Source organism: Mesoplodon mirus (assembly GCF_964341445.2).
Source record: "Mesoplodon mirus genome assembly, chromosome: 10".
Taxonomy (NCBI): Eukaryota; Metazoa; Chordata; class Mammalia; order Artiodactyla; family Ziphiidae; genus Mesoplodon; species Mesoplodon mirus.
The window spans coordinates 23425964-23441180 of record NC_138986.1 but is presented as its reverse complement, the minus strand read 5'-3'; positions in this window follow the sequence as shown (position 1 = coordinate 23441180).

The following is a 15217-nucleotide window of genomic DNA, read 5'->3' as shown; positions in this document are numbered from 1 at the left end:
GGTGGCCACCATCACTCTGATACCAAAACCAGACAAGGATGTCACAAAGAAAGAAAATTACATGCCAATATCACTGATGAACATAGATGCAAAAATCCTCAACAAAATACTAGCAAAAATAATCCAACAGAATATTAAAAGGATCATATGGAATGGTCAAGTGGGGTTTATCCAAGGAATGCAAGCATTCTTCAATATATGTAAATCAATTAATCTGATAAACCATATTAACAAATTGAAGGAGAAAAACCATATGATCATCTCAATAGATGCAGAAAAAACTTTCAAGAAAATTCAACACCCATTTATGATAAAAACCCTCCAAAAGGTAGACAAGAGGGAATTACCTCAACATAATAAACACCATATATGACAAACCCACAGCCAACATCATTCTCAATGGTGAAAAACTGAGACCATTTCCTCTAAGATCAGGAAGAAGACAAGGTTGTCCACTCTTACTACTGTTATTCAGAAAAGTTTTGGAAATTTTAACCACAGCAATCAGAGAAGAAAAATAAATAAAAGGAATCCAAATCAGAAAAGAAGAAGTAAAGCTGTCACTGTTTGCAGATGACATGATAGTATACATAGAGAATCCTAAAGATGCTACCAGAAAACTACTAGACCTAATCAATGAATTTGGTGAAGTAGCAGGATACAAAATTGATGCACATAAATCTCTTGCATTCCTATATACTAATGATGAAAAATCTGAAAGAGAATTAAGGAAACACTCCCATTTACCACTGCAACAAAAGGAATAAAATACCTAGGAATAAACCTACCTAAGGAGACAAAAGACTGTATGCTGAAAACGATAAGACACTGATGAAAGAAATTAAAGACCATACAAACAGTTGGAGAGATATATCATGTTTTTGGAATGAACTTTGCAAAAATCAACTTTGCAAAAATGACTATACTACCCAAAGCAATCCACAGATTCAATGCAATCCCTATCAAACTACCAGTGGCATTTTTTACAGAACTAGAGCCAAAAGTTTCACAATTTGTATGGAAACACAAAAGACCCCGAATAGCCAAAACAATCTTGAGAAAGAAAAATGGAGCTGGAGGAATCAGGCTCCCTGACTTCAGATTATACTACAAAGTTACAGTATTCAAGACAGTAGGGTACTGACACAGAAACAGAAATATAGGCCAATGGAACAGGATAGAAAGCCCAGAGATAAACCCATGCACCTATGGTCATCTTATTTTTGATAAAGGAGGCAAGAATATACAATGGAGAAAAGACAGCCTCTTCAATAAGTGGTGCTGGGAAAACTGGACAGCTACATGTAAAAGAATGAAATTAGAATACTCCCTAACACCATACACAAAAATAAACTCAAAATGGATTAAAGACCTAAATGTAAGGCCAGACACTATAAAACTCTTAGAGGTAAAAATAGGCAGAACACTTTATGACATAAATCACAGCAAGATCCTTTTTGACCCACCTCCTAGAGAAATGAAAATAAAAACAAAAATAAACAAATGGGACCTAATGAAACTTAAAAGCTTTTGCACAGCATAGGAAACCATAAACAAGATGAAAAGACAACCCTCAGAATGGGAGAAAATATTTGTAAATGATGCAACTGACAAAGGATTAATCTCCAAAACTTACAAGCAGCATATGCAGCTCAATATCACAAAAACAAAGAACCCAATCCAAAAATGGACAAAAGACCTAAATAGACATTTCTCCAAAGAAGATATACAGATAGGCAACAAACATATGAAAGAACACTCAACGTCACTAATCATTAGAGAAATGCAAATCAAAACTACAATGTGGTATTACCTCACACCAGTCAGAATGATGATCATCAAACTATCTACAAACAATAAATGCTGGAGAGGGTGTGGAGAAAATGGTACCCTCTTGCACTTTTAGTGGTAATGTAAATTGATACAGCCACTATGGAGAACAGTATGGAGGTTCCTTAGAAAACTAAAAATAGAACTACCATACAGCTCAGCAATCCCACTACTGGGCGTATACCCTGAGAAAACCATAATTTAAAAAGACTCATGGGGCTTCCTTGGTGGCGCAGTGGTTGGGAGTCCACCTGCCGATGCAGGGGACACAGGTTTGTACCCTGGTCCGGGAGGACCCTGGGCCTGCACGTCTGGACTCTGTGCTCCACAACAGGAGAGGCTGCAACAGTGAGAGGCCCATGTACCGCAAAAAAAAAAAAAAAAAAAAAAAAAAAAAAAAAGACTCATGTACCACAATGTTCATTGCAGCTCTATTTACAATAGCCAGGACATGGAAGCAACCTAAGCGTCCATCGACAGATGAATGGATAAAGAAGATGTGGCACATATATACAATGGAATAATACTCAGCCATTAAAAGAAACAAAATTGAGTTATTTGTAGTGAGGTGGATGGACCTACAGTCTGTCATACAGAGTGAAGTAAGTCAGCAAGAGAAAAACAAATACCATATGCTAACACATATATATGGAATCTAAAAAAAAAAAAAAAAAGGTTATGTAGAACCTAGGGGCAGGACAGGAATAAAGACGTAGATGTAGAGAATAGACTTGAGGACACAGGAAGGGAGAAGTGTAATCTGGGACGAAATGAGGGAGTTGCATGGACGAATATATACTACCAAATGTAAAATAATTTGTGGAAAGCATCCACATAGCACAGGGAAATCAGCTTGGTGCTTTGTGACCACCTAGAGGGGTGGGATATGGATGGTGTGAGGGAGACGCAAGAGGGAGGAGATATGGGGATATATGTATATGTATAGTTGATTCACTTTGTTATAAAGCAGAAACTAACACACCACTGTTAAGCAATTATACTCCAATAAAGTTGTTTGAAATCAAGAGATATTTATGAAGTTTTGTTAATGTAAACAAATAATATAAGTCAAATTTAAAATAGGAATAACCTGGGAAAACATTTCTGGAAACTCTTCTCTTAATGAGCTTTGAAATAAATTAGGAAACAGCTTTAATTATTTTAGGCTACTCTAGCTCCATTTAGTGTATTACAAGTTCAGTGGTTAAATAGTTCATAGTTGAAGGAAGCTGAAACAACTCTATTAGACTAACGACAAGGGTGATCGTTTTTTTCCTTTTGAGCCGAGAACAATTAGGTCATAGTGATGGATTTGATCCAAACACAGTATCTTGGCTTGACACAGAAGAAAGTTTCTGATCCAGAATTACATGGCATCTATGCTTGTAAGGCTAAACTTCTGACTATGTAGATTGAGAGTGATAAGATTTTTGGAAAATTAGAAATGAAAAGTAACTTAAAAATGAGCCCAGAAAAGGTAATCAGGAAAAACGATTTTTTTTTTCTGGTGTTTTTAAAGTTAGGAATTCTTTGATGTCATAAACTCACACCTTCTGCAGTCTCTGCGCAAGTTGTGACTAAACACGTGCTCATGCCTTTTCTAGAGCTTGCACAGGTAAGCACAAAGCTTGTCATACAGAGAAGTATCTCTGACTTTCATTAAGCTCAATGGAACTTGACTGATTGTCCCAGCAAATTGATAGCATAGCATCCTGAATTGATCACTAAAATTGATGTTGGCGAACTGCCCTGACTAGCTTTGTCTTTTGTTTGACTAGTTTCAGACAGACTTCCATAGGTCATGTGTTGTAGAGGAATAGACACAGCAAGGCAAGAAGCCTGGTTCTGCCAAGGAACAGGAAACCAGGGAACTTGTGGAAGTTGACCTTGAATTCTCTCACTTGAGCAATGAACTCTCAGGAAAACACTGGAGTTGTTTTGAATCAGTTATTTCACTTCGTGAGCAGGAAGGCATGTAGCCAGCATTTCAGAAAGTCTAGCTTAATAAAAAAAGGGCCAGGAGAGTAGGAAAAATCCCCAGTATTGGCAAATGGTGTTTCACATACCTGGTAGACACTTATTCTATGAGGGCATTTCTTGTAGCTGTGTATCTCCTTGAGGACTTTGGTAGGTTTCCACTACTGACTGAGGGTACACTGTAATGTTTTGTACTTCTTGTAGCTGTCTCTAAAACAAAGGTTTCAATATCCTCTGCCACTAAATAAAATTTAAATTATTTCACTCTTACAGTTGACATCTTTCTGTCAGTCAGTTATTCCCCCGTGTTTCATGCCCATACACCCTAGAACATACAGCTAATTAAAGGTGATGTCAAGTATAATATTGAAATTTAGTTTTATTACACTACATAATATTTCTTATCCTTCATTACACACTTCTTATTCCTGTCTTCTCCAATCCCAAAAGAAACAACAACAAAAATCTTTAAATAATTTGTAGCTTCAAAGGGGAGCTAACAATTTAACATTTATTGGATCACTTTGACACATGGGTACTAGCTATGGTAAATAACAGAAGTTCCATAAAGATCTATATGCTCTTAACAGGATGCAGCCTTCCTCAACCAGGCCTGTGACTGTTAATGGAAAGACTGAAACAGAGATGTACACAGATCTTTTGGACTGCTACTGAATGTTACAGAATGCTTTCTTGACAATGAAATTTGGTTGATAAAAATAAATAGGGGCTTCTCTGGTGGTGCAGTGGTTAGGAGTCTGCCTGCCGTTGCAGGGGATATGGGTTCGTGCCCCAGTCTGGGAAAATCCCACATGCCGTGGAGGGGCTGGTCCCCTGAGCCATGACCACTGAGCCTGTGTGTCCGGAGCCTGTGCTCTGCAACGGGAGAGGCCACAACAGTGAGAGACCCACGTACCACAAAATAAATAAATAAATAAATAGAAAAGCACTAAATATTTGGAAATTTAGTAAAAAATTTTTATAACAGATCTCAAAATTCACATATCATAAAATCTATCTTTTAAAAATGTATAACAGCTAAAATTTAAATAACCTATATGTGTAAGAAGAAATCACAAAGGTAACTAAATTATATTTCAAATTTAATAGCAATGAAAACAGAACACATAAAAACTACAGAATTACGGCTGAAGAGTGTTAAGGGGAAAATTTATAATTTATGTCTTAATTTAGAAAAAAATTGTTTAGCATTAGTAATCAAGTTTTCATGTTAAGATGCTAAGAAAACCTAGCAAAGTAAACTCACATAAACATAAAAGCACAAATAACCAATATTAGAGAATAAATAACATAGAAGAGACAAGTTAATAAAACTAAAGACTGTTCCACTGAAAACATTAATAAAATAGGAAAATGACTAGATACACTAACCTGGGGGAAAAAAACAGAGAGGATACAAATAACCAATATCTTAAGATATTTCTTACTAAACATCCTATGCGTGTTAATGATTATAAGGTATAATTTAAAACAACTTATGTCAGTAAATTAAAAATAGTGATGTTGTTAGACCAATCTGCTAAAAAAACACAACCTGCCAGAACTGATACAAGAAGAAAAGTTTTAAATTCTGTATAATCCTCTACCAGTTGAAGAGAGTTGATCTTTCATTATAAGATTTCCTGCAAAGGAAACTCCAAATTCACATTTTTCAATTACTGAATTCTATCAAACATTAGGGAAAACTAACGCCATTTATACACAAACACTTTCAGAAAGTAAAAGATAGGAAAATTTTGCAACTTATTTTATGAGTCCAGCATTATTTTGATACAAAACCAGATATAGGTATTTTGAGGAAAGTACAGTGCAATATTACTCATGAACATAGATGCAAAAATTTTAATACAGTACAAGCTAACTCATCAATATAAAAAAGAAGATAAAACAACACAATCAAGTAGGATTTCTCTCAAGAATGCAAAATTGTTTTAATTTTCAAAAATCAACCAGTATAATTCATCCTATGCATAGAAGGAAGGAGAAAACACATATGACCTTATGAATAGACATGAAATTCAATGACAATTCAAAATGAAAACTGTTCACAAAATAGGAATAGAAGAGTACTCCCTGAATTTGATAAAGGGCATCTATAAAAAAATCTAATGCTAACATCATACTTAATGGTAAAGTATTGATTGATTTCCTTCAAAGACTGAAAACAAGGAAAAGATATCCACTCTATTTTTATTCCCAGGGTACTAGAAGTTCTACCCTGTACCATAAAGCAAGGGAACAAATTAAATATGTAGAAATGTAAAGACAAAATAAGATTGTCTTTATTCACAGTTGGTATGATATTATACATGGAAACGTTATATGGAATCTACATTAAAATTACTAGAATAAATGAACTAAACTTACAGGATGAAAGGTAATTATACAAACATGTTTTATTTCTAGATGCAAGGATTAAATAATTGGAAAATAAATTATGAAAATAATTCAATTTGTAGTGGCATTAACAGTTTAATAAATAGAAGTTTAAGCTCTCTACATTGAAAACTACATTACATTTCTGAGAGGAGTTAAACATTAAATGGTGAGATATAACAAGTGTATTGCCTGGCAACTCCATATTGTTAAACATGTCAATTATCACCGAATTACAGATTTAATGTAATCTCAATCAAAGTCCTAATAGATCTGTGTATTGAAATCAACAAGCTGAATCTAAAATTATATGGAATCTAAAAGGCCTATAAGCAAAAAATCTTGATGAAAACTGGAGGACTTACTCTACTGAGGCTCACTAGGAGCTATATTGATCCAGAGAGTGTAATACGGTATAAGGATAGAGATGTGAAACAGAATATGGGCTGACATATACACTATCAATTGATATTTTTTAGCATTTTACAATTTTTATTTATTTTATTATTTGTTTATTAAATTTATTTATTTTGGCTGCATTGGGTCTTCATTGCTGTCTGGGGCTTCCACTAGTTGTGATGAGCAGGGGCTACTCTCCATTGCAGTGTGCAGGCTTCTCATTGAGGTGGCTTCTCTTGTTGCAGAGCATGGGCTCTAGGTGCTTGGGCTTAAGTTGTTGTGGCACACAGGCTCAGTAGTTGTAGTTCATGGGCTCTAGAGTGCAGGCTCAGTAGTTGTGGTGCATGGGCTTAGTTGCTGCACAGCATGTGGGATCTTCCCAGAACAGGGCTTGAATCTGTGTCCCCTGCATTTGTAGGTGATTCTTAACCACTGTGCCACCAGGGAAGTCCCATCAATTGATTTTTTTTTTTTTTTTTTTTGCGGTACGTGGGCCTCTCACTGTTGTGACCTCTCCCATTGCAGAGCACAGGCTCTGGACACGCAGGCTCAGTGGCCATGGCTCACGGGCCCAGCTGCTCTGCGGCATGTGGGATCTTCCCAGACTGGGGCACGAACCCATGTCCCCTGCATCGGCAGGTGGACTCTCAACCACTGCACCACCAGGGAAGGACCCCATCAATTGATTTTTAGTGAAAGTGCAATGGGGGAATAAAAGTCTTTTAAACAAATGGCATAGAGAAATAAAGTAAGTGTATGAGAGAGAAAAAGACAAAGATTTGGACTGCTACTTTACATTATCAACAATTTTTAACTTGAGACAAATGATATATTTAAAAAAGCAAGCAAAAACCCTAAAGCTTCTAGAATACCTTTGTGATCTTAGATTAAGGTATCTAATAAAATATAATGACAAATTGAATTTCATCAAAACTAACAACTTCTGATTATCAAAATTTTCATTAAGAAAATGTAGTGACAAACCACAGACAGGGAAAACATATTCATATAACATATGTATCATGAACTGCTATGAAACATATATAGATAACTCCCACAAATCAATAATAAAAAGACAAACAACAAGTAGCAAATGGTCAAAAGTTTAAAATAGTCACTTCACAAAAGAGTATATGTATGTGTCCTTATGTGTGTCACTGGTAAGCACACCAAAAGATACTCAACATCATTATTAGGGAAACATGCATTAAATATTAAATACCATTTCACATCCAGTAGAATAATTAACATAAAAAATTGACATTATATTCTGGGTTGGTTATTGGTATAAGGATGTAAAATATCACAGCCACTCTGGAAACAGTTTGGCAGTTTCTTAAAAGGCTAAGTGTCTACCTATGGTAAGACTTAGCAGTTTTATTCATAATATTTACCAAAAAAGAAATCAAGCATGTATCCACAGTAAAGATTTAGAAAATCATGCTTATAGGTATGTTCTAAATAATAGCCCTTAATTGGCAACAACTCAGCTGTTCATTAACAACTCAGCTGTTCATTAACTAATTAAAAAAATGTATCTATGTTTATAGCATTGAAAATACCTAGAAAAAAAAGAAACTACTGACTCGTACAATAACATGCATGGCTCTCAAAAACGTTTTGATGGTTCTCTGGAAAGATAAACAAAATAGACAAACCTTTAGCTAGACTCACCAAGAAAAAAAAGAGGGAGGGATCAAATAAATAAAAAATGAAAGAGGAGACATTACAATTGATACTACAGAAATACAAAGGATCATAAGAGACTACTATGAACTATAACATGCCAACAAATTGGATAATAGGAAAAATGGATAATTTCCTAGAAACATACAATCTTCCATGACTGAATCATAAAGAAATAGAATACCTTAATAGACAGATTACTAGGAAGGGGATGAATCAGTTATTAAAAAACTCCCAACAAACAAAAGTCCAACACAAGACAGCTTCACTGTTGAATTCTACTAAACATTCAAGTAAGAATTAATACCAATTCTTCTAACATCTTCCAAAAAGTAGAAGAAAAGGTAACACTTTCAAGCTCATTTTATGAGGCCAACGTTACCCTGATACCAAAACCAGACAAGGATGCTACAAGAAAATTGCAGCCCAATAATCCTGATGAATATAACTGCAAGAACCCTCAACAAAATATTAGCAAACCAAATTCAGCAATACCCTAAAAGCATCATATACAATGATCAAGTGGCCCTTTATTCCAGGGAGGCAAGAACTGTTCAACATCCACAACTCAGTCAATGCAATATACTACATTAATAAAATGAAGAATAAAAATCCTATGAGCTTCTCAGAATATGTAGAAAAAGGCTTTTGACAAAATTTGATATCCATTTATGATAAAAACTCTCAATAACGTGCATTTAAAGGGAACATATCTCAACATAATAAAGGACATGTATGAAAAGCCCACAGATTACATCATACTCAATAGTGGAAAACTCAAAGCTTTTCCTTTAAGATCAGGAATAAGACAACGATGCCCACTCTCACCACTTTATTCAACATAGTATTGGAGGTCCTAGACATAGCAATTAGGTAAGAAAAAGAAATAAAAGGCATCCAAATTGGAAAGGAAAAGTAAAACTGCCAGTATTTGCAGATTACAGGACATTACATAGAGAAAACACTAAGGACTCCATCAAAACACTGTCAGAACTAATAAGCAAATTCAGATGCGTTGCAGACCCAAAACAGTCAATGAATGGACACACTTTATAATATAGTGACTACACAAGGTGTTGATGATGTGAAGCTGAATAAGACATAGACCATTTTAGGAATAAACTTAGAAACACAAAAGTAAAATAGGCAAATAACCAAATTTGTATATATACAATATACAAATATAACCTATATGAATTTTGTTTGATATATAATATTAAGCTATAATATAGTATGTTATATTTCACTACAAAAGTATCAGGGATAATGGTACTAAGTCTTCCATAATGTATTGAATTTTCTGCCTAGTGAAATAAAAAAGAATGTAACATGTAAATCACAGTTCATAATATATTTTAAAGTTTGATTTTTCAGCCAAAAAATACTAACCTGTTTTTTCAACCCTCTTAGTCACATTCATTTTCCTTCTGCTTTCCTTTGCATTACCCTTTGGATAAACTCCATTTCTGGAGCATCAAACAACTCATTTCCAATGAGACTGAGTTAGCTTGCTGCCAGGGGTAGACATATGACAAAACCCTGGAAAGTCAGTGATTTCTACTTTGCTGTGCTCAGTAATTACCTCCAGGAAGTTATATGACTGAGGCCAACCCAATTACGTGTTATTGTTGGAATTTTACCATGAATATTAAGACTGAGGCATTCTGTTTTTATCAAGATTATAGGATATAATGGTGTTTAAGCCTATAACTCTTGGTAGTCATTTTTGTTACCATGTGGGAGAGCGTTCCTGAGAATTAAGCCAAAAAGAGGAAACAGGCTAATAGGTGTATTGAAAACACACTTACCTGATGACATTGCTTGAATCCTTAACTCAGCCCTGGCTGGAATCTATTTTATTCCTTGCATTTCCAAGTCTCCTATTTATTTCTGAAATTTTGGTAACTGGAAAAAGTAAAAACAAACAAACAAACAAAACAGCTTTTTGAAAAGCTGCAAGAAATATCTTCCTATGATTCCAAGTATACAATTGTGTATTTGTTTGGAGAGCTAGTTTGGCATTTCCTGTGAGAGGCCCACTTTGGTGAAACGGCTAGTAAACTCATTAAAATGAAAATACCTGAAACTGAGAGTGGGTTTTTACTGATAGCATAAATGACTGTCAAGAAGAATACTTCTCTAGGGAGTAACTTATTTTGAATGATAATAATATTATTTTATAAGTATTATATTACTAGTATTATACTGGAGAGAGGCCATTTCTTTGGACATTCTAAATATAGATATTGGTGTCCTCTGGTACTAGGCAAAGGAGGAGATGAGATAGCAGGTCATGAAAAGAATAAAGAATATACACATATATGAAAAACAGATTCATGGAATTAGTAACAAATTAATCTGAGTGTTTCCTTTAAATTCTGTAAAAATATTTTGAATAGAGTTATTTCTATAAGAAATTATAGAAACTTTATAGAAACTATCTAAATAGTAATTAGCAATTGCATTAATAAATGCACACTTTTATCTAAAATTTATTTTTAAATATGTATTTTCCCAGTACTGAAGGATAGCTGGAAAGCATAATCAAAATTAGCTTGAATGCTGAAAAAATATGACACAGTGTATACTAAGTATGCTACCTTTCTTGTTTTAAAAATTAGGACATTTAATGCATCTTTTATATTACATTTCAATTAAAATATTCAGCTAATTGTTTTTGTTTCCTTAATCTACTAAACCAGACTTTTTTCCTCTTCTTTGAGATATACAAAAACATGGTTTCTCTTGTCACCAGTAATATTTTTTCTTATTGTTGTTTTCTGAAGACTGTATTGTTTTTGACTTTTGATTATTCTGAAAATAATATGTAAGTGGAATCATACAGTATGTGACCTTTTAGATTGGTTCTTTTCACTCAGTATAAAAGCCTTGATCCATCCAAGTTGTTACAGGTATCAATAGTTTGTTCTTTCTCATTACTGAGCAGTATTCCATGGCATAGATGTACAGTTTGTTTAATCATTCAGTTATTGAGGGACATTTTGGTTGGTTTGAGTTCTTGGTGAGGATGCAGAGAAATTAGATCTCTTGCATATTATAGGTAGGAATGTAAAATGGTATAGTCAGTCACTCTTGAAATAAGTTTGGCAGTGTCTTAAAAAACTAAACATGCACTTACCATATGATACAGCAAGTACACTTGTGGGCATTCATCCTAGATAAATGAAAACCTATGTCCACACAAAAATCTAAATAGGATTATTCATAGCAACTTTATTTATGTCTGTAACTTTTTTTTGTTTCCTATCATTAGACAGTTATTGCAGCAAATATGTGCTCAATATCTATAACACACCCAGTCTGTAATTTCACAAGGCACTTGTCTCCATCAAATACATGAACTTTGTACATGTGCCTCACTCCTCTAGCATGCATTAAAAGCCACCCTCTAGATCTGACCAGGTCACACCCATACTTTCATGCACTGCCTGACCAAACATGTGTCACTTTTCTATGAAAACCATCCTGACCTCATTCCTATATGTCAGACCTGACCCCTCCCTCAGGAGTAACATACACTGTCATGACTTTTATGAATAGTCAGTGCACTTATATTTCCATATGCCTCTTTCTTTCTATTAGCTGTTTGAAGGGAGGGTCTATGTTTTATTCATCTTTGCTTTTCTAGTACATGGCATATAATTCCTCACTCAGAGTGGACACTAAGTGCTTAGTAAAAGAACAAACAGATAAGTTAATCTTTCAATTAACTGTGACTTACACTTTTATATTTAATTATTACAACTATATTTTGAGTCGATATTATTATCTCCATGTTATAAAGAACATGGCAAGACTGAAAAAAATGTTTTTAAGCAGAACTTTACAGCTTAGCCTGGAGTTGATGGAATATAAATGTCCTGATCTAAAATCAATCTTCTTTCTACTATAAATGGCTGCCTAAATCAATAGACTGCCCTATTTTAAAAAATGTGTTCACATTGTTTTTCAATTATGAAGTAAGTTTTCTTCAATAATGGAGAATAAAATAAAGAGCAGGGGGCTCAGGAGCACATAGGTAACTTCTCTGTATGCTGACCCAGCTTTGTTTCAGGCTAGGATCCAGGCCCTTCCCTATGGGGCATGAGGTCTACAGAGGTTTCCTATCTTCCACTCATCTGTGGAATATCCCTTCAGAGATTTCACTGCATACATTTGTTTTAAATTAGTCCTCTAAAATCTTTACAGCTCATTGTTTTTAATACAATTTTAACAAGGCCTCTAAACTTCATAATATCTTTTTGCCAACTTTATTCTCTTATTGCAAAAGCAGAAAGAGCTCCCTTTTCTGGGTGGTGGTGGTGGGATGAACTGGGAGATTGGGATTGACATGTATAAACTAATATGTATAAAATAGATAACTAATGAGAGCCTGCTGCATAAAAAATAAATAAAATAAAAATATAGAAAGAGCTCCCTTTTCTATCTTATTTAAATATTTATTTTCATTAAAGGCAGTAGGATCAACAGTTTGCCAAACACTGATTCCTTTCCATTCTGTGCTTCCCTCTCCCCCTTGCCTCAAAAAAGAGTGAGATAAACCGTGCCTTGGAACTACCTCAGACAGCTTTTCTACATAATCACTCAAATGTTCTGTTTTGCCTTAGACTGTCTTAGCCCATGTCTCTGAACACTTTCTAATTAGTTATGCTTATAGACCTATCTAGATATTTGCTAAAAGGAATATTTTAGAAAATTATAATATGATTCTACTAAATTGTCTCTGAGTCATCTATCTGTACTGCTTGCATAAAAATAATATTTCACAAAAATAATCTTTCAGCTTAGACTTTTTGCATTCAGCATCACAGCTCCACATAAATTACTGTCTAATTTCAGATAATTAAGCCACACATTCAATATTATACACATTCAACAAAATAAAAATCACTAGTATTTAATAATTAGTGACTAAAGGGCTTCCACCTCAACATTGATTATTTTCTTAATATTTCCCTCAGCATGTGGAAGCATTCAATTTTCTTGTTTCTGAATTTTGTTTTCCAATAAAAAAACCCAGATCCTTCTGTTTATGAAAATTGACCATGCCTAGTTTTGCAGATTGCTTGGAATATGCCCAAATGAGACAGAAACTTCATTCAAGTTAATGGCTTTTATTTAAACTTTCATTGTTTTTCCATATCATAGTAACTGACATTGGCCTAGTGCACTTACATTGTTTTCTCACTCTTACTACAATATAAAATTATCACCTGGACAGCCAGAAGGCTTTACAACTATACATATTTAGGATCTTATCACAGTAGCAGTATTGAAGGCGTTTGAAACATTCCAAATGAATAATGCTTAGCAATGAGAACAGATAACTAACGATGGGAACAGACAAGATTCACTCACTTGATATGTAATAGCATAAGTTGCCTGATAGGACCAGAGAAGGAGAGTTCTGCTGTAAGTTTCATTTGTTTCACTTGTTTCCATTTTGAGAAAGAATAAAATCCATTCAAAAATATCAGAGCTACTTTTTTAGCCTTTTTTATGACTAGACTTCTAGGTTTTCCTCCTTATGTTCTCATTTTTCCAAATTTTTACTTTAGTGTTTTTGTGAATTAACGTAAAAAAACAAATAAAAGGGTGAGAAAAGGAGTAGGATTACAAGAAGAGAAGTAAATATATTCAGTATTTCAGAAGATGGGCAGCAAAAATCAATGTAGTGATACATATAGTTAAGGTGAAATGAAGTTAGGCAAAATTATCATAGTTTGAAAGCACTTAAGGTGAGGAATGGGGGGGAGACAAAATATACAGATGATGAGAGAAGGAGGTAGCAGACTTTGTCTCTGGACATAGATTTTAAGTTGAGGGATGCACGGATATATAAGTGGACTCAGAAGGATCTGAGAGGGAGTAAGTTACCTTGAGAGATGAAGAGTTGACTTAGTGAGAGAATGAGAGAGTAAATAAATGTGACAGAGAAGTAACAGTTCTAGTTTACAAGATAAATTGTTGTGTTCCTTCTCTTGGGAAAGAGCAGCTGCTTCTTCCTCCTTTAAATTTGGTTTATATACTACTACATAGAGCAAATTTAATTTATGACACTGTTAACATTAAATTATTGGGTTGAGCTCTAATATCCTCTAACTAATGTGCTCTTTTCTGGATAAGATTTAACATTTGCTTATCTATCTAACATAAAGATTGTTGTCCATTTAAAGTAAGTATAAGTTGGTGCATGGACTTTAGCCAGTAAACAAAGTCATCACCACCAACCCCACTCTCCTTCAAAAACTTAATATATCCAGTTTCTAACTCAGTGCTAAAAATGAAAATTCTGAGTTGAATATTGGTATAAAATATGGATCATGTGTGCTATTTAAAAACAGCTTATCCTTGGTGCTAAAGAGTATTTTGGGTAATACATTCAGGAATAGAAATTTTGTGTCCTCTGGTTGTACATTGAAGGAGCTGGTGCTTTTTGAAAATCAATATTCAAACCTAGAGTTCATCCTCTCCTTAGAAAGGATAAATGATTGTCTTCTTCCAGAAACTCTTAATCTTGCCAACATCAATGAGAGTACTACCAACTCTCAATAATGTAAACAATTCATGATGTAAAATCTAATCTTTGCTTTCTTATTTGTAAGATCTCTTAAAAGTGTTCACATGTGACACTTTTATCCCGGATTATGCCAGAATTATATCTTCAATCGTAAATGCATAGGTATAATAATTTGCATCAAAAATTACTCTGGGCATGAATTAGTGGAGAATAATTTCATTGTCATTCTCTGTGTATACCTGGACTTTCTCCATCAACTTAGTACTCTGTGTCCTTCTGTTGACTGCCTCACTTTTCGGACTTATCACACTACGTTGTGCCCTCAGGTTACCTCGCTAATCGTTTATATGTATAGATATATCCAATAGACATGCATATCTATCCTTT